The 21,526-nt window shown below is 43.4% G+C and overlaps 2 non-coding genes across 2 annotated transcripts; one reads left to right on the top strand and one right to left on the bottom strand.

The window, feature by feature from the left end:
* Window positions 1-8,021: 8,021 nt before the first annotated feature.
* Window positions 8,022-8,157, bottom strand: LOC114815894. The gene has a single exon (XR_003763689.1). It is a non-coding gene; the product is annotated as a small nucleolar RNA SNORA7 (small nucleolar RNA).
* Window positions 8,158-20,521: 12,364 nt separating this feature from the next.
* On the top strand, window positions 20,522-20,659 carry LOC114817256. Its single transcript, XR_003765107.1, has one exon. It is a non-coding gene; the product is annotated as a small nucleolar RNA SNORA7 (small nucleolar RNA).
* The last annotated feature ends 867 nt before the right edge of the window (window positions 20,660-21,526 follow it).

The raw sequence follows: 21,526 nt of genomic DNA, 5'->3' as shown, positions 1-21,526 counted from the left end.
CTAATAATAACTATTATGGCATTTGTTAAGGGAGATTCGAGATGATTTAGGTCAGACACAGTCCCTGTCCCACATAAGAAAACTGAAGCATAGAGAAGTTAATTGACTTGCCCAAGGTGATACAGCAGGGAAATGGCAGAGCCAGGATTAAAAAGCAGATCGTCGGACTCCCAAGCCTGTGCTCTTTCCACGAGGCCACTCTTGATCGGGTATTCCCTCGAGCCGTGGGCTTTCCAGGTGTGAGAATTGAGTGGAGATGACAGAAAAGGGTGCAGGGAAGTGGCAAGAAGAGATGGGCAGCACATCATTGACAGTGTTGGAGTAGGCTCAGAGGGGGTCTTACTTCTGGAATATATTATTATATATTACTATTATATCCCAGAGACTATTATTATTATTACTGTTTTTTATTATAGTATTTGTTAAGTGCTTACTATGTGCCAGGCACATAATAATAAGCGCTGGGGTGGCTACAAGCAAATGGGGTTGGACACAGTCCCTGCCCCACGTAGGGCTCACAGTCTTAACCATTCCCTGCCAATTTACCCACTACCCACAGTTTGTGAAACCCTGCTGCTCTTGTGTCAGGCATTTACCATCCTCTACAGTTTACCCATGACCCACAATTTGAGAAAGTGTTTTGGGTTTCTTTTTTCTTTTGAAACACAAAGAAATATCCCCCCAAATTTATTTGGCTTATAATGTTTTCAGCTTAATCATTAATGATCTCAGCTTCCTACTCACTCACCAAAGCCAAAGTCCATATAAATGGAATTCTCCTTTTCCCCCAGCTGACCTACCAACCTTCTATGGGCCAATTGCAAATTGCTGCATTAAAACCCAAAAAACCCACAGTGGACTGTAAAAATATTTCCCAAAGACAAATCTCCAAAATACAGATCCTACTGTTGTTTTATACTGTCGAGTCGCATCCGACCCACAGCGACGCCATGAACACATCTCTCCCAGAACACCTAACCTCCATCCGCAATTTTTCCAGTAGTGTAACCGTAGAATTTTCTTGGTAAAAAACCAGAAGCGGTTTACCACTGCCTTCTTCCATGTGTTAAACTTGAGTTTCCGCCCTCTCCTCCTCTCCCATGCCACTGCTGCCCAGCACAGGCCAATTTTGACCTGTAGCAGATGGGCTTCTACTCGCTAGCCCCTGCCTTAGCTAGGAATGGAATGGCTAGGCCTCTGCTTGACTCACCCTCCCATAGTCGAGACCGGTAGAGTACTGGAAACTCTCCAGGTGCAACCCTGAGGGGATAGATCTTATATCTTGTGTATTTCTCTGTAAATCATTATGATTCCTTAGGGGGCAAGAAGAGATCTATCTGAAGGGGCGTAAGGAAAAGTCCACTCTCATGTCATGTCATTAAACATGGTGGACTTGGAGAAAAATGACAACATGCAAATGGCTAGACTCCGGATTGATCAGTTGATCAATCAGACGATGGTATTTATTGAGTACTGTGTGCAGAGTACTGCACTGTGCACTTAGGAGAATATAACAGAGTTGGTAGATATGCTCCATGACCACAGGGAGCATAACAGTCTTAAGTGGGGAAAGAGGCATTAAAATAAATTACAAAAATGTACATGCGTGCTGCGAGGCCCAGGCTGGGGTGACGATCAAGGGCTTAAAGGGTACAGATCTAAGTACACAGGCAACATGGAAGGGAAAGGGAGTAGGCGAGATGTGAGATTGGCCAGGGAAGATTTCTTAGAGGAGATACGAGTTTTAGGACTTTGAGGTTGGGGAGAGTGATGGTCTATCGTAAATGAAATGGGAGAGAGTTCCAGGCCAAAGGGAGAACGTGGACAGGACGCCAGAAGCCAGGTTGACAAAATGCAGATACAGCGAGTAGGTTGGCATTAAGTAATAATAATAATAATGTTGGTATTTGTTAAGCGCTTACTATGTGCAGAGCACTATTCTAAGCGCTGGGGTAGATACAGGGTGATTAGGTTGTCCCACGTGAGGCTCACAGTCTTAATCCCCATTTTACAGATGAGGTAACTGAGGCACAGAGAGGTTAAGTGACTTGCCCACAGTCACACAGCTGACAAGTGGCAGAGCTGGGATTCGAACTCATGACCTCTGACTCCCAAGCCTGGGCTCTTTCCACTGAGCCAAAGTAGTGAAGTGCACCGCTGGGGTTGTAGTAGGAAATCAGCAAGATATGATAGGGCAAGGTGGTTGAGCACTTTAAAGCCGATGGTAAGGAATTTGATGCAGAGGTGGATGAGTAACCACTGGAGGTTCTTTAGGAGGGGGCAGATGTGGAATGAACATTGTTTTAGAAAAACGATAGGATCAGCAGAGGGAAATATGGAGTGGAGAAAGATAGGAGGCATGGAGGTCAGCAAGGAGGCTGATACAGTAATCAATGTGGGATAAGATGAGTGATTGTATTAACTTGGAAGCAGTTTGGATGGAGAGGAAAGGGCAGATTTCAGAGATGTTTTGAAGGTAGAACTGACAGAATTTAGTGACAGATTGAATATGTGGGTTGAGTGAGGGAAAGAGGGTTTGGGTGAGATGATGAGGAGTCCTATTTTGGATCTTCTCAACTTATTTGTTAGGCATTTAATGCAGCAGCAATAATCCACTTGACACGTGGGCTCAGATTGGGTAATTAAACACGGAGTTGGCAAAAATAGAACAATCGACTTCAAGAATTGACACAATAAACAAAGCAGGAATGAGTTACTGTCAGGGTTTCCTTATTAATTATAATAAGAATAATTGTGGTATTTGTTATGGGTTTACTATGTGCCAGGTACTGAACTAAGCACTGGGGTGGGTGCAAGCAAAATGGGTTGGACACAGTCCCCTTCCTACTTGCACTTCACAGTCTCAATCCCCATTTTACACATGAGCTAACTGAGGCACGGAGAAGTGAAGTAACTTCCCCAAGGCCACAGAGCAGACAAATGGCACAGCTGGGATTAGAACCCATGACTTTCTGACTCCTGGGCCTGTGCTCCACCCAGTACTCCATGCTGCGTCCCACATAGACTGTGAGCTCCATATGGGAGAGGAACTTTGTCCAACTTTATTATCTTGTATCTATCCCAGTGTTCAGTACAATGCTTGGAACAAAATAAGCACTTAGATATCATTAAAAAAGTGCATTAATAATTCTTTCTGCTTTCATTCTAGCTTCAGTGGTAATTGGCAAAGTTTCCAGAAAAGTGAATAAATGAAGTTTAGCCTTCCAAAAGGATTGCTCTTATAGAAATCTCTGCTTTGGGGAGAGTCACCAACGTTCTCCATTTTACGATAGTGCAAATAAACCTAATTAGTAAAGGACATCCTGGTTTGAGGGGAGTGGGGAGCCTCGTCTTGTCTTATGACGTCGAGTCGTCTCCGACCCATAGTGACGCCACGGACGCATCTCTCCCAGAACGCCCCGCTATCCATCTGCAGTGGTTTTCTTAGTGTATCCGAAGAGTTTTCTTGGTAAAAATATGGAAGTGGTTTACCATTACCTCCTTCCGCACAGTAAACTGGAGTCTCCGCCCTTGACCCTCCCATCGCCTGCCACTGCCCAAGCTAGTAATGGAATGGATAGGCCTCCGCCTGACTCCTTCCTCCCACAGTCGAGACTGGTAGAGTACTGGGAACTCTCCAGCTGTGACCCTGAGAGGGAGGCGTGGGGAGTGCATGGCCTCAAAGAGCTCAGCTCACATTCTTAGTCTTGCCATTCCCTTCCCTCCAGGGTTTTCACGGCTTGGTAACCTTATTTAGTTAAGAAGCTTGATCCTACACCCACCATTATGCCACTCCCAATCTACCACACTGTATCCGGTGTGCAACGTCTTAAAAAATTCTAAACTGCAGGTAGTGTTGCGCCAGCAGAAAGGAATGTAGAAAGAATGTTCCTTAGGTGGTGCTAAGAAAAATCAATCGGTCAGCCAGTGGTGTTTGTTGAGTATTTACTGTGTGCAGAGCACTCTGCTAAGTACCTGGGAGAGTATGGTACAACGAAGTTTGCATGCCCTCCCCCTGGAGACTGATCTTACTAATAAGCTGCACTGGTATTTGAGCCCCAGAACATTTCAAACTATCGTAATAAAGACAGTCATCAGGCTCACATCGAGTGGTGGAAGAGTCTGAATAAACGACTCTTGGGTTTCCAGGCCTTCTAAGGTCATACCTAGCTGTAATCTAGAAAAGAGTAATTTGAGGATCAAAGCAAAGGACCTATATATAATGTAGAAAAGAGTCATTTGGGGATCAAAGCAAAGGGCGATTTTTAGGGATGCGGAGAGTCATATGACCAAATATATGACCACCGGTAGGGTTATAATAATAATAATAGCGCTGATATTTGTTAAGTGCTTACTATGTGCCAAGCATTGTTCTAAGCACTGGGGTAGATACAAGGTAATATATTGCATCCCCAGGTCCTTGGCTAGAAGTCCAGCCCAAAGTACTCATTTTAGCCAGCAATCAATCAACTGTATTTGCTGAACTCTTGCTTGTAATCATCCTTATTGAGCACTTACTGTGTGCAAAGCACTGTACTAAGCACTATAACAACAAACGGATCCATTCCCTGCCCACAATGAGTTCACAATTCAGAGGGGCTGGCAGACATTAATATACATAAATAAATGAGTAAATAAATTAGATATATACATATGTGCTGTGGTGATGGAAGGGGTGTGTGTATAATTCTGTTTGTCCTACCCCCCTCCACCTTACCACAGATAGACTCTCTCTCTCCCAGTCTCTCTTTACTTGTCTTTTTCTTTCTTCACCTAGACATTTGGACCAGGGCTCTGCCTCTTTAAAGCCATGTCCCCTAGATCCCACTTTGGTTTTGAGAAAAATGGTTGTTTTATTCTTTCAGCTAGAGAGAACCAAAACAGCCCTTTCCCATAGATTAAGGATGATGCCAGCCCCACCCTTTCTCCAGAATTCTGGGAGGATTGCAAGGGCACCATCCTGTTAGTGCATAAAAAATCCATTCCCGTGGACACTTTCCCGAAAGATTGGTTTTAATGTTTTTATATCAGTCAAAATTATTTGGTTTATAATCAACTTGTATATTCAAATTAGCAAAGAGGTCGTTGAGTCATATTTCCCAGTTTGAAGAGTGTATGAAAGTGAAAAAGCACAGCAGAACAAGAAAGACCACACTTGAGCAGATTCTGCTCAATTTCAGGGATGAATGAATTTAAAAACCCAGTGTTTGAAAATGAGCAAACGTTATGAGCCCACCGGGTAGGGTTAGTGAATGATTTTGAACAGTGCTCAGTGATCCTGGTCAGAGAACAATTTAGGCCTTGAACAAATGTTATTGAATGATTCCTATCTGCCCAAGGGAGGCGAGAGGGAAAAGAAGCTCTCACATTAATATAATCATCAACAACATCTACTGAGTAGCTCCTGTAAGCAAAGCACTATAATAGGTCCTTGGGAATGTGCAAAAAGAAAAAAATGAAAAACATGATCCTTACCCTAAAAGGGAATATCCAGGATCATTCTGTGATTTGGGGCACCCAACAAATCTACCAGTGTGGGAACATTACTTAATAATTGTGGTATTTGTTAAGTGCTGACTGCGTGCCAGGCACTTTACTAAGCGCTGGGTGGGTACAGGCAAATTGAGTTGGATACAGTCCCTGTTCCACATGGGGCTCACAGTCTCAATCCCCATTTTACAGATGAGGGAACTGAGGCACAGAGAAGTGACTTGCCCAAGGTCACACAGCAGACAAGACGGGGAGCTGGGATTAGAACCCACGACCTTTTGACACCTTAGCCCACGCTGTATTCCCTATGCCAGGCTGGTTCTATGGTCAGCTAAGGCACCGGAAGTGTAAATGCGGGGGCTCCTTTAACCACCTACCTCAGGTTGAGCCCGTGAGCTATTATTGCAGATCCCACACTGATATAATTCTGATCAAACACCTTAAAGCTGCTTGCCTGGGAAGAGAAGGGGCTCCTAGAACTATATCACAGACACGCGGACACATACTCACAAACACACACACACTCTCGGTTGCTGCCCTTATCGGCAGTGCGCTCATAACTCCCGTTACACAGGATCATGACTAGGTACGTGAGATAAATGAAACCAAAGAAAGTGACAGTCACACATTGTCTAAGGAATGCTCTCTGGATGCCTCCTCCTCCATAGGTAGAGCTTTCCTCATGCCCATATGTAGAGAATGCTATTTTTTCATACCGCAATGAAATAACAGTAGAAGAAAACATACCGTAAGGCTAGATGAAAAATGAAAGAAACATATGTACTAATAAAACTACGGAGTTTGGGTTTGGAGAGGTAACAATTGATAATATATATTTTAGGACTCCATATATCCACTGTTGCGGCAGACCTAATCAAGGCCTAAACTATCCCAGCTCTGCCACTTGTCAGCTGTGTGACTGTGGGCAAGTCACGTCACTTCTCTGGGCCTCAGTTACCTCATCTGCAAAATGGGGATGAAGACTGTGAGCCCCACGTGGGACAACCTGATGACCTGGTATCTACCCAAGCGCTTAGAACAGTGCTCTGCACATAGTAAGCGCTCAATAAATAATAGTAAACGCTCAATAAATACAATTGAATTAACTCCTCCAACAGTCCTTCTTTGATTACACACTCATCTCCCCTACGGCCTCTCCCTTCTGCTTCGCCTATGCAGTTGGATCTGTACCTTTGAAGCACTTCATATTGGCCACCCCTCCACAAGTAGCCTAGTGGAAATAGCCTGGGCCTTGGGAGTCAGAGGACCTGGGTTCTAATGCCAGATCTGCCAATTGCCTGCTGGGTGACCTTGGGCAAGTCACTTTACTTCTCTGTGCCTCAATCTCCTCAACTGTACAATGGGGATTCAAAACCTGTTCTTACTTAGACTGTGAGCCCCACATGGGACGGAGATGGGTTCTGACTATAGGCTCGCTTTGGGCAGGGAATGTGTCCTTTTATTGTTGTAGTGTACTCTCCCAAGTGCTTAGTGCAGTGTTCTACACAGCAAACGCTCAATAAATACGATGGAATTGAATTGTGATTGAATTAACTTGTACCTACCCTAACACTTAGAACAGTATTTGACACATGGTAAGGGCCTAACAATACCCCAAATAAAACAATTTTAATGTCTGTCTCCCCCACTTGGGAGAGAGGAATATGTCTACCAACTCTGTTGTGTTGTACTCTCCCGACCACATAGTAGAGTGCTCTGCCCACAGAAAATGTTTAATAAATATCGTTGATTGAGAATTTCAAGATTATGTGTTAACTGTATTCATCAAAATTCTAAACCCAATCACCTTTGTGTGCTTGGATTTAGAATTTTGATGAATACAGTTAACACATAGTCTTGAAATTCTTCAGTGGAAGAGTATTGCAGTTATGTGTGTATGAAAGGAACTCTGTCTCAGGATATACATCAAAACTGTAAGCTCCTTGTGAGCAGGGAACATGTCTATCAAATCTTTCATGCTGTACTCTCCCAAGCGCTTAGTACAGTACTCGGCACTCAGTAAATGCTAAACAGAACCAATGACTGAGGTGTAGTTGGGGGAGTTATGACACTGGGAGAGGTTGTAGATTAGTTCTACATTATGACCTTCGAGAAGAGATAAAAAGGAAATGATATAGGCTAACGCTGAGAAGCAAAGTAATAGCAAAACAACTTGGTGGTTTCTCTCCAGATGGGAGTAGTAATTTATTGTGGGGGTGGAAAAGCAAAAGAGGGAGTAAAGAGGGAGTTAAAGAGAATAGGAAGGAGTAGGGTTCCTAACCCACCCCTGCCAATAGTATCCAGTTGGATATTGTCTTATGCCGTCGAGTCGTTTCCTACCCTTAGTGACACCACGGACCCGTCTCTCCCAGAACGTCCCACTCTCCATCTGCAGTTGTTCTGGTAGTGGATCCAGAGAGTTTTCTTGGTCAAAATATGGAAATGTTTTACCATTGCCACCTAACAGTTAACTCAAGTCTCCGCCCTGGAGACTCTCCCATGCCTCTGCTGCCCAGGAAAGGTGAGTTTTGACTTGTAGCAGGAGGCTTTCCACTTGCTAGCCACTGGCCAAGCTAGGAATAGAATGGGTAGGCCTGCTTGACTCTCCCTCCCCTAACCGAGACTGGTTAAGTACTGGAAACTCTCCAGATGCGACCCGGAGAGGGGACCAGCTGGATAAAAGAAAGATGTAATGACAATCAGAGGGATATAGCCCCAGAGCAGGCTACCCAAGGAGATTATGGAGTCAGTCTCCATTCCTAAACACCTTTAGAAATAGTCAATATCCATCCTCTAGAATAACAAGTTTAAGCTGAGCATTTCTTTATTACTTGTGAGCGGGCACCTTGCCATCATAGTTCACTGTCTGATATTCAAGGACTGAGAGAATATAGATCATGCAACTAAATGCCCTATTCAGCGACGTGGTTTTCTTATGCTAGGAGAAATATCTTGTTTTCTTTCTAAAGAAAAAGCAATAAAACATATAATTATAATAAAATACTTAATGATAGTGTGAAAGCATTAGTCATGCCTCAGCAGTCTCTTGAAATGCGTTGACTATTTGAGGGTTCTTTAAAAACTATTATTCAGATGAAGAATGTTTCTATTTTCAATCTTTTTCTCTTCTTAATTACATGACCAAAGCAACTGCAATACAAAAAGACTTTTCTTATTACTTGTTGCAATTAGGGATTTTCAGAAATTTCCCAGTCACACATCTGGCATAGTCTTTATAGCACTGGTCTTTTTAGCATGAGATGAAATTCAAAAGCATTCATATATAAATTCTATTCTCTTTGGATAGATCTACATATAGACATTTATAGGATGTGTCTGTTATATTGGACTCTCCCAAGCTCTTAGGACAGTGCTGTGCACACAGTAAACACTCAATAAATATGATGGATTGATTGTTCTATATATGGATTAGGTGATCTGCTCAATGATAGAGCATAGCAGAGAAGCAGGAAAGACAGGAAACCAAAAAATGACAACTTTCTGGGCGACTATAATAACCTTTTATGAGGAAAATAGCATAAGGTTATAAATGGGGATGAAAACTGTGAGCCTCACGTGGGACAACCTAAACAGGGGAGACAGCAAAGCAAAACAGAACAGGAGCAAGACAACATCAAGATAAATAGAATCAAGGGAATGTACACCTCATTAATGAAATAAATAGCATAATAAATAATACATACAAATGAGCACAGTGCTGAGGGGAGGGGAAGAGGGAAGAGCAGAGGGAGAGGGAGGGGAGGGCAAGCAGAGGGAAAGGGGGGACTCAATTCTTCATTTGAGGAAATCAAGCAGTCAGTAATACTTACTGCGTGCTTACTTTATTTTGAGCACTGTACTAATGCCTGTTCTCCCTATAATTTAGACTGCGAGCCTCATATGGGAACGGGACTGTGTCCAATCTGTAAATTCATATCTAACCCAGTGCCTAGAATGCTGCTTGACATATAGAAAATGCTTAACAAATACTATAATAATAATATGGTATTATTATTATTAAAGAGAAGCAGTGATCTAGTGGAAAGAGCCTGGACCTGGGAGTCAGGTGACCTGGGTTCTAATCCCAGCTCTTTCCACTTTTCTACTGTGTGACCTAGAGTAAGTTACTTAACTTCTTTGTGCCTCAGTTACCTTATCTGTAAAATGGGGATTATGTAGGACATGGACTGTATCCAACCCCAATTATCTTGTATCTAACCCAATGCTTAATACAGTGCCTGGCTCATAGTAAGTGCTTAACAAGTACTACGTAATAATAATAATAATAAGCACCTGGGATCGTCCAATAGAGATGGCAGATGTGATCGCTGTCTTAAAGGACTTGACAGTCCTCTAGACTGTAAGCTCGTTGAGAGCAGGGAATGTGTCTACCAACTCTGTTGTTCTGAACTCTTCCCACCACTTAGTTCAGTGTTCTGCACTCAGTAAATGCTTAATAAATACGACTGCTTGATTGATTAGCAGAGATCTAGAGGGTAAGAGTCACCAGCGCCAACGACACTTTCCTGAGGTAGAGGTGATGGGGAAAATGCCGACAAGGGCAGGGCTGAAACTCTCCCGGCAGTTGGCGGCTCTGGGAAATTAGAAGAAAGGGAGGGCGGCTTTGCGTTATAAAGCGGCAGGAACAGCATAACCTTCAACAACAACAGCCCCTCTCTTCTCCTCTTCTTCAGCACCCCTGGGGCTTCTCCTTTGGCTCAGCTTCCGAGGTGATAAGGGAGGCGGGGAAAAAGGGTGAAAAGGAGAGGCAAGGCAACTTGGGAGGAGAGAAAAGGGGAAAAGTTGCTAAATAAGAAAGAGCAACAAACAACAGAAATGGCAGAGCTACTGGCAGCTCTGGCGACAAGAGACCCGATTCCAGATTTTTCCAATGCAAATCAATGTTTAAAATGGTGAATCAGAGGATAAAAATCAGGATGAAATTGAGTAAAGCTGCAAACAACCAATCTCCAATTATATGTCTCCGTTAGAAGAGTTTGGGTCTAAAGAGACAACTCGGAAGTCTTATTTTTAGGCACTGAATCTTTTCAGCCTCTTCATCTGAAGAAGCAGTAAGACAGCCAGATGATGTGAGTCGTGTCGAGCCACTCTGGCTACTCTCTGTTCTAGCCTCTGTTCTAATCTCGAGATACTCTGGGAAGTCATCGACTGAAATTTCAGTTAGTTTCCTGATTCCATCAGTCCTTCAACATCTGAGGAGCAGTCTAAACGTTTGTAGATTTTAAAGGGCCAACGATCTCAGTCACTCATCTGTAAAATGGGGATGAAGACTGTGAGCCCCATGTGGGACAACCTGATCACCTTGTATCCCCCAGCGCTTAGAACAGTGCTCTGCACAAAGTAAGCACTTAACAAATACCAACATTATTATCCTTAGTGCTATCGATTTCGTACAAGATGCTAGGCCTGAAATGCAGTGCAAATAAGCAAGCCCGGTCTTCACATTTGAAGAGCTCATCATCATCATCATAATAATGATAATAATAATGATGGTGGTATTTGTTAAGTGCTTACTATGTGCAAAGCACTGTTCTAAGCACTGGGGGGGATACAAGGTGATCAGGTTGTCCCACGTGGGGCTCACAGTTTTAACCCCCATTTTACAGATGAGGGAACTGAAGCACAGAGAAGTGAAGTGACTTGCCCAAAGTCACACAGCTGGCAAGCGGCGGAGCCGGGATTAGAATCCACGACCTCTGGCTCCCAAGCCCAGGCTCTTTCCACTGAGCCACGTTGCTTCTCTGATCATGAAAAGGACACACATGGAGAAAAAAAAAATCCAACTTTCAGAAACTACTGAAAATATCCAGTGTGCAAAGTTAGAACTAGAACATTCCATTCAAACAGTCAAGAGTCAGTCAATCAATCAGTGGCATTTATTGAGCACTTACTGTGTGCACAGCACTGTACTAAGCGCTTGGGAGAGTACAATACAATAGAGTTGGTAGTCACATTCCCTGCCCACAAGAAGCTTACAGTCTGAAGGGGGAGTAGGCTGATATATATAAATAATTTGTCATTTTGTACAGTAACAGTCCCACAACTTCTCCCGGGTCTAAAAGTTCAAATATTTGGTAATTTTCCTAGTAGCATAGAGGTCAGAGAGGTGGCTCCTTGTTGCTCCCCTTGGCTTATAAGAAGTGAGGAAGTAGTCATCCATCTCTGTTTTTTCTACTTAGTTTAAGAAAGCTGTTCATTTGTCCTACTTTGGAAGGAGGGGCCTTACTTGTTTGCAGCAGTTTGTTGCTTTTATGATTTACCATTCTCTAGTGGCCACAATGGCCATCTTACGGTGACAGGACTCTAAGCCTATTGGAGGGCCACTCTTGCAATTGAGCAAATGCGACATTTGTCCCGGGACACTTGGGAGTCTATAGATGCCATCTTAAAAGCACTCGACCCCTCCTCCCACTCCCAAGAGAATACAGAAAAGAAAGTCAAGCCATGGACGCAGGGACATCCACATGCTCCGAGGATGCTGGGAGGGACAGAATGAAGACTTTCACTGCCCAGATTCCACCAGAAAACTAGAGAAGCATTATGGCCTAGTAGAAAGAGCATGGGCCTGGAATTCAGAGTAGCTGGGTTCTAATCCCGACTTTGCCACCTGCTTGCTGTGTGACCTTGGACAAGTCACTGAACTTATCGGTGCCTCAGTTTTTCTGTTCTCCTTCCTACTTAGATTGTGAGCCCCAGGTGGGTCAGGCACTGTATCCAACCTAGTTCACTTGATCTACCCTGACACTTAGAAAAATTTGTGACACATAGTAATCACTTAATAAATACCATGGAAAAAAAACCCTCAATTAATCAATGACTTTTATTGAGCACTTACTGTAAGCAGGGCAAGAATAAAATAAGAATAATAGTAACAACTGTGTTATAATAATAATAATGATGATGATGATGATGGCATTTGTTAAGAGCTATGTGCCAAGCACTGTTCTAAGCACTGGTGTAGACACAAGGTAATCAGGTTGTCCCACGTAGGGCTTACAGTCTTAACCCCCATTTTACAGATGTAACCGAGGCCCAGAGAAGTTAAGTGACTTGCCCAAAGTCACCCAGCCAGTAAGTGGCAGAGCGGGGATTAGAATCCAGGACCTCTGACTCCCAAGCGTGGGCTCTTTCCACTGAGCCACGCTGCTTCTCGATATTTGGTATTCTTGGTATTGGTTAAGCCCCATGGGTTAAGCATGGTACCAAGCACCGGTAGAGATACAATATCAGCAAACTGGACACAATCCATGGCCCACATATATTCAAGAACTTCAACTGGCACGCTCATGTGCATTTAAAATCACTCTCAAGTTGACTCAGGGGTATATCCAAGACATTATTTTTCTCCTTCGAATCAAAAAACAGATGTAAACAGTGACATTCTATTGTGTAATACATAAGTAGCTGCCTTCACATTCAAAGATAGGGCCGCTGCTAATCCAAGTGTGGGTAAGAAGACTGAAATGACTACCCGTCTCTTTTACACAGTGTGTGTTTAAATATGGTCCCCTCCTATATTATTCCATTTTCTACTTCACTGGTGCCATTTTCATTTCTGCCTCTTTTTGTCATTGTCTTCTTGAAGCTCTTCACCAAGGTCATCCCATTATTAATTGCAGCCTGCCAGATAATTGCTGCAGGCTCCCAGCTGCACACAGCTTCTTACGGAATTCTTGCATGGTGTCTTCGGGATAGTTCTCTAAAAATATTTCTCCTGCCCTCCTTGTTTCATGGTTTTCCCTTCAGTTCACGGTGTCCTATTGCCATCCATTCTCTTCTATGGCCTTCCCCTGTAGCAAACACTTTGATTCTGGAGAAATGACTGATATCCTCTCAGGCCCCTTAATATTAAATATGCTTTTTAGGGGATGCTGAGAGAAATGATCAAGAATTAGATTTTCCCACTTCACTGTTTTGTCATTAGGGTGAGGGAATTGCATTTTTATTCATCCCCAAACTCCATCCTCATTCTCCTGTTTCTAGCACTTATTCGGAGACAAACGGCTGAGATAGACAACATGGCCTAGTGGAAAAGGAACTGGCTGGGAAGACAGAAGACTCGGGTTTTAATCCTGGCTCTGCCACCTGCTTGCTCTGTAGCCTTTGACAGGTTTCTTTAACTTTTCTGTGCCTCAATTTCCTCATCTGTAAAATGAGGATTAAAACCAGTTCTTCCCTCTCAGACAGCGAGCCCTGTGTTGGACAGGGTCTCTGGCCAATATGATCATCCGAATCAATGCTTGGCCCATAGTATTATTATTTTTTAGGTAGCCCAGGACTTTGGAATAGAGGATCTCTGGATGTAGCTGAACAGATACTCCTGTGCCCTCATAACCTTGATACCGTGACTTCCCTTAGGATCTTCAGTGCTTTCGTAATCCTGGTGTACTGCCATTATGTGAGATACATAATGTAATAGATTGTGATCTTGATGTGCTGAGGAAATTGTGAAACAAGGGGAAATTGAGTCCAGCACCCTCACCCAAACCCACAAGAGACCACAGTAACCTCAATTTTCCCCATTAGCATAAATCAGGCTGAAAAAAAATGTTCACATTTCAGCCCTTGGCTCCGGAAAAACTCCATTGCCTGCCCCTGTTGCAGATTTTCAAGGCTGTCTCTCATCCTGTATCATTCAATCAATCATTGGTATTTACCAAGCACTTAATGAGTGCAGAGCACTGAGGAGAGTACAATGTAATGGAGTTGGTAGACGCATTTCCTGACCAAGGAGCTTACAGTCTACAGTGGGTAGACAGAGATTAAAATAAGTTACGGATATGAACGAAGATGCAGTGGCGTTGAGGGTGGGGTGAATATCAAGTGCTCAAAGGGTACAGAGCCAGGTACATAGGCAACACAGAAAGGAGAGGGGCTGGGGAAATGAGGGCTTAGTAAGAGAAGGGCCCTTGGAGAAGATGTAATTTTAAAAAGGCTTTAAAAGGGGGGAGAGTCATGGTCTTTCAGATATGAAGAAGGAGGGAGTTCCAGGCCAGAGGAATGAGATGGCCTAGGGTTTGGTGGTGAGAGGGATGAGGTCGAGGTACAGTGAGTAGATTGAGGTTAGGGGAGCAAAGTGTCTCAGGCTGGGGTGTAGTTGGAAAGGTAAGGTAGAAAGGGCAGAAGCTGATTGAGTGCTTTAAAACTGATGGTAAGAAGTTTCTGCGGGATGCAGAGGTGGATAGGCAACCACTGGAAGTTCTTGAGGAATGGGGAGACATTGACTGAAGGTTTTTTCAGAAAAACAATCCAGCAAGCAGAGTGAAGTAAGAACTGGAGTGGGGAGAGACAGGAGGCAGGGAGATGAGAAAGGAAACTGATGTGATGCAGCAGTCCAGGTAGTATATGAAAAGTGCTTGGATCAGCATAGAAGCAGTTTGTATGGAAAGGAAAGAGTGTAGTACCAGTGTATGAGGGGGGAATGGGGGTGGGGGGGGTAGGATACTTTCTTTTGCTTTCTTAAATAGCAGCTAGTCCAAAAAAAAAACAAACGGATATGGAGCCCCAACCTACAGTTGCTTCTATATGCTAGATGATGTTCGGACTTCATAATAACATGCCCCTATCCACTAGGAGCTGACTGTACTTATTAAATCAAAGTCTCTTTTAAATAAAACTTGTAAAACACTTTTGTGTGATTCACACACAGGATTATCAGGCAATACTTATTATGTATCTACTCACTTACTTGATCGTGATCACGCTTCACTGCCATTTAGTCTTTCTCGTCCATCGGCAAGGATCTGTCCTCAGAAAGACGGAACTATTATTTCAAAAATTCACGAATGAGCAGTTTGGAAAGCCTGGTACCCAACGGATAGTAATAGCCCAGAATGATGTGTTCCTCTATGTTCCTCTTGTCAATTACCTTGTAAGTACAAACTGCATCTTTCCATTTTGTTCTTCTGTTGCTTAGGTATTTAACTTGTTTGCTAATTTCCTGAGAATTAACCATAAAGGTAGTGCCATGCAGTTTGCAACAAGCCTTTTCATTTTGACCAGCTATTCACTGGTTTATTATTCTTTTAAAAAGAGAAAATAAAAGAGAGGGGAGCCCCTTGTAGTAGAGTTCTAGATTGTTGGGAAGAAAATGGGAATAACAAGCATTTGCTTAAAACGTAGAAATATATGAATGTTTATCAAACAGAGACTCTCAATGTTTTCCCTCTGACACAAAAGATACTTAGGTCCTAATGTTGTGCAAGTCTCCTATTTATTGACTTTCCTATTTTTCTTAGCTTGGAAATTTCATTTGAAGTTCCTGTCTGTCTTTTCTTCAGAGTTTAAATAGACCAAAGGAAAAAGAGAACCAGACAAAAATGACATAAAATATGCCTAATACCTCTGATGGGACATTGCACAATAGGTCATTAGATTAGTACAGTGTCTGGCACATAGTAAGTGCTTAAACAAACAAACAAACGCAAACAACAAAAAAGTGCAGGATTGGGAATTAGGAGATCCAGGCTTGAGTCCTAGCTCTGCTACTGACCTTTCGTGGCTTTAAGCAAGCTTTACTTCTCTGAACCTCAGTTTCCTCATCTGTAAAATGGGGATAAAGTATATTATGAGTCCCATGTGAGATAGGGACTATTTGACCTCATAACCTTGTATCTGCCACTCGAGAAATAAGCATGTAATGCTTAATAATGCCATTATTATTATTATTGTTACTCCTTTCTTACTGATTGCACATGCATGGTATTCTAGTTATTACCAAGAAAGCCTTCCTAGACAAATATGTGAATTTCCTATGAGGGAAAAAGCATCTTTAAAAAAAAGATATGCGATGCAACTATGGAGGTGATTTGTACTGGCTATTAAATAATCAATAGATAATATTGTTTTTTCATTCTTTACAGTTTGATATGTTCCTAAACATTTCTTAGTCTAAAATGAGTTACACTCTGAATGAATACGAAATAGGGTGAGCTAGAAGTTTCTGAAGGCAGAAAAGCAGCAACTAAGTACTGTTACTCTAGTACTGATGGCAATATTCATGCATTCAGACAGGACAGTGTAAATTTGTCTTCAAGCACAAACCTGCTAGATTCAATAGGGAGCTAGGAAAGTAAGTAGGGTGAGTAGAAGTTTAAAATTGTGATTTGCAATTCAATTTCGAAGTTAGAAACACCTTAGATGTTTGAATATCAACTTGGCAAATTCAGCATCTCTGTTTTAACTTCAAAAACGGAACCATTTTGAAAACCCCTTATGAGAAAACCTGTCAACCTCCTAGAGAAAACAAAAAATACAAAATTCTGACTAACAATTAATCAATCAATCAATGACGCTTACTCTGTGCAGTGCTCTGGACTAAGCTTTTGGGAAAGTACAACATAGTAGGTAGACCTGATCCCTGTCCTACAAGGACCTTACACTCTACAACAGGGAGGGACCGATATTAGATTAGGGATAGGGGAAATAGTAGAGTATAAGAATATTTACATGAGTACTGTGGGGCCAGGGTGAGTGGAAAAATGACTAAGGGATACACAGCAAAGGGCGGAGCTGATGCAGAGGGGTGGGTGATTGGTGATTTTTACTATACTAGTTTACTAAACTAATAACAATAATAATAGTATTTGATAAGCACTTACTATGTGCCAAGCACTGTACTAAGCACTGGGGTAGATACACCATATTCAGGTCAGACAGTGTCGCTGCCCCAACCAGGGTTCCCATTCTAACTATGAGGGACAACAGGTTTTGAATCCCCCTTTTGCAGATGAGGAAACTGGGGCCCAGACAAGCCGAACGACTTGCTCAGAGTCACCCAGCAGGTAAGTGGTAGAGCTGGGATTAGACCCAGGTCCTCTGACTCCCAGGCCCATGCGCTTTCCACTAGGCCACACTGTTTCTCTAATCTACTATCTGCTCCCCCTCTGTAGGAAGAGCTTGTGCTGTTTCAAATCTGGTGATGGTACCTACCGTAATTTAAAAGTGGGAAGAGAAGGGCCTACTGAATAGCTCCTTTGTCGGCAGAGCACAAGGATGTTTATGTGGTGCCCTACTGTGCTGCATTGGGCACTATCCAGACTTGGCTGGTGAGGGCTAGCAGGGGATCGGTGGGGGCAAGGATATTTCCCAAAGTTCCTGCCATCTGCAGCATAGCTGACACTACACAAAGAACTGTGATACTGGCTAAATGGGCTGTCTCGGAGCTGTGCTTTCATCACCAAGATGGGCAAGGTCAGGTGGGACCCCCCTCTCCCACCAACCCCGCCATCTTCCCGCACTGAACTGACAAGCCATGGATGGGAGTCTCCACTACAGACGGAACACGTAGTTCCGACCTGTCCGGAAGCACCCGTGGATGGTCCAGGGAGGCTCAGGTGGAGTAGCAGGGAGTGAGATGGTGGCTGAACTCGCTGTTATTGCCCCCAGAGTGGACAAAGCGAGAAGGAGGAGGCTATGCTGTGATTCCCTTCTACTGCCCCACCAAAAGTGGAATCTTAATGGGTCCCTCCCTAGGATATGGAGTGATAGGATGGAATGCTGAATAGCGGGACTTGCCCGAGTTGCAGGAAGCCTGTCAGTCAGTCTTATTTATTGTTTGCTTACTGTGTGCAGAGCACTGTATCGAGCACTTGGGAGAGTACAGTAAAACAATATAACAGACATTCCCTGCCCACAATGAGCTTATAGTTTTAGAGGGGAAGACAGATGTTAATATAAATAAATTACGGATATGTACAAAATTGCTGTAGGGTTGGGAGGTCGGAGAGTCACCTCAGGGACATCCCTCTTACAGCAACATAACCAGTGACTCCACTCAAATATTCTCCAGTGTTCCTGTCATCATCTCTGTACAGAAATAGGTAATGTGTTATATTACCACACAATAATTATCCTTGTCTTAGGATAGCTTCTCAATCTTGCATGCTTTCACCTGCAAATGTGGAAAGGACAGCAGAGTCTCTTTGGATGGATATATCAAAGGAATTTATAATATATAATTTCTAAAAGTGAAGTCAGAGACTTGCCTTTTGGGATAACTTAGGTATACTTCCTCATTCTCCGTCCCTTTCCACCGGTTAGAACAAAAACACGTTCAGTTGTTTAAGTGGAAATTAAAGAAACAAAAAACAACAGCAACCGAAAAAGAAACCCCCATAGATCCAAAAGATTTCCTCCTATTTCTATTAACTCAATGTGATTCAGTAGTGACCAAATGCAATTATTGTGTGAATTGCTATCTAGCTATTTCATGAAACACTGGCCTAATCTGGAAACCTTTATCAAAATGGGAGACGTACTTTAGTATTTTGGGATTCTCAATCATTCTTCACGCAAAAGATTGTGGAACTCGATTACGGAAATACAAATAGTGTTTTCCTTTTGTCTCTGTGTAGGAGGTTGCCTTTCAAAGTGCATTTACAGCATTGGACAGAGGCATAGTTTTAAAGCTAAAAAAAACCTTAAGCGTAGGGTGCTCTGCTATATTCAAAAATAGTTTCTATCCGAAAGGAACTCCTGAAAAGCTGGTAGTCAGACAGCTCTGAAATGTTTAGCTATTAAATGTGAGAGCAGCCAGTCAGGACAAGGTGACTGTCCTCGATGGTGGCATGAAATGATCTTCACGTACTCAAATGCCACTGCTGAAAGGCAGAAGGGAAGGGATATGATTTGTACTGTTTCTTTCACGAATTCCTTCCTCTCTACCCTGTCTGCTAACACCAGAACAGGACAGCTGTGGACAGCTGACTCCACTAGGCAGGGACCTGTGGCAAGTAGGAAGGCAAATCCCACCAGGAATGTCCCCTGGTAGGGAAGGGAGTCACCCAGCAAGCACTTTCCAGGAACCCCCTAGAACTCATTCTTTCATATCAAAAAATCCACTAATAGTTCAAAAATCTCAGCCTGGCACCCACCACTGGTTTCAAGGGTTCATTTATCATTGTACTTGTTAAGCAGTTACTATGGGCCAAGCACTGTCCTAAGCACTAGGGTAGATGCAAGTTAATTAGTTTAGATACAGTCCCTGTCCCGCCTGGCGCTCACAGTCTAAGTAGGAGGGAGAACAGGAGATTTGAGGCCCAGAGAAGTGAAATGACTTGGCCCAAGGTCACCCAACAGACAAATGGCAGAGCTGGGTTTAAACCCGGGTCCTTTGACTCCCAGGTCTGTGCTCTTTCCACTACACCACACTGTTTCTATATGAAGAAGGAGGGAGTTCCAGGCCAAAGGAAGAATGCAGAAAAAGGGTTGACTGCAAGATAGAGGAAATCAAGGGACAGTGAGCAGAAATTGGCATTACAGGAGTGAAGTAGGCCGGCTGAGGAAATCAGCAAGATAAAGTATTCATTCATTCAATAGTATTTATTGAGCGCCTACTATGTGCGGAGCACTGTACTAAGGGCTTGGAAAGTACAATTCGGCAACAGATACAGACCATCCCTGCCCATTGACGGGCTTACAGTCTAATTGGGGGAGACAGACAAAAACAGTAGCAATAAATAGAATCAAGGAGATGTACATCTCATTAACAAAATAAATAGGATAATAAAAATATATACAAATGAGCACAGTGCTGAGGGGAAGTTGGGGGGGGAGCAGAGGGAAAGGGGGAAAGGGGGCTTAGCTGAGGGGAGGTGAAGGGGGTGCAGAGAGGCAGCAGAGGGAAAAGGGGAAGCGCAGTCTGGGAAGGCCTCTTGGAGGAGGTGAGCTCTCAGTAGGAGTAGGTGGGTCAAGCTGATTGAGGGCTTTAAAGCCAATGGTAAGGAGTTTGTGTTTGACCTGGAGGTGGATGGGCAACCACTGGAGCTTTTGGAAGAGTAGGGAGTCAGGGACTGACTTTTTTTTTGGAAAATGATCTGGGAAACTAAGTTCAGTATGGACTGGAGAGATAGGAGGCAGGGAGATCAGTGAGTAAGTTGTGAGCAGGCAATGTGCCTACCAACTCTGTTGTACCATACTCTCCCAAGTGCTTTTTACAGTGTTCTGCACACATTAAGTGCTCAATAAACACCACTGATTCACAAATTGTTTGAGGCAGATGCTGTTCCCTGCCCTCTCGGGATTGCACCTGGAGAGTTTCCAATACTCGACCAGTCTCGGCTATGGGAGGGAGAGTCAAGCAGAGGGGTGCCCATTCCATTCCTAACTTGGGCAGAGGATAGCGAGTGGAAGGCAATCTGCCACAAGTCAAAACTCACCTCTCCTGGGCAGCAGCGGCATGGGAGAGAGTTGAGGGAGGAGACTCAAGTTTACTGAGCGGAAGGAGGCAATGGTAAGCCACTTCTGAATTTTTACCAAGAATACTCTACGGATACACTACCAGAACGGTGGCAGACGGAGATGGGGCGTTCTGGGAAAGATGTGTCCACGGAGTTGCCGTGGATCGGAGATGATTCAACAGCAAAAGACAAGATGCAGTTCTCAAGGCACAATGTGATAAGTGTTTGGTAGTAGTTTGCATAGAGAGGAAGGGGTGGATTTTAGAAATGTAAATATTGTGAAGGTAGAACCAACAGGATTTGGTGACATAATTACTATTAGGGTTGAAATAGAGAGATGAGTTGAGGATGCCACTGTTAGAGACTTGCGAGACGGGGAGGATAGTGGTACAGCCTATAGTGATGAGAAAGACAAAGGGAGAATAGGGTTTGGGTTGGAATCAATCATATTTACTGAGCACTTGCCGTGTGCAGAGCACTGTACTAAGTGCTTGGGAGAGTACAGTATAACAGAGTTGGCAGACATATTCCCTACCCACAACGAGCTCCTAGTCTAGAAGCCTAGACAGACATTAATGTAAATTATGGATATGTATGTAAGTGCTGCAGGGCTGAGGGAGGATTGAAATAAAGGAAGCAAATCAGAGTGACACAGAAGGGAGTGGGAAAAGAGGAAATGAGGGCTAAGTCAGGGAAGGCTTCTTGGAGAAAATTCACCTTCGATAGGACTTGGGGAGTGGAGAAAGAAATTGTCTGTTGGATATGAAGAGGCAGGACGTGGGTCGGTGGTGAGATAGACGAGATCGAAGTACAGTGAGTAGATTGGCATTAGAGTA

The sequence above is a fragment of the Ornithorhynchus anatinus genome, chromosome 1 (genome assembly GCF_004115215.2).
Source record: "Ornithorhynchus anatinus isolate Pmale09 chromosome 1, mOrnAna1.pri.v4, whole genome shotgun sequence".
Classification (NCBI taxonomy): Eukaryota; Metazoa; Chordata; class Mammalia; order Monotremata; family Ornithorhynchidae; genus Ornithorhynchus; species Ornithorhynchus anatinus.
This window is presented reverse-complemented; position numbering and strand designations above follow the sequence as displayed.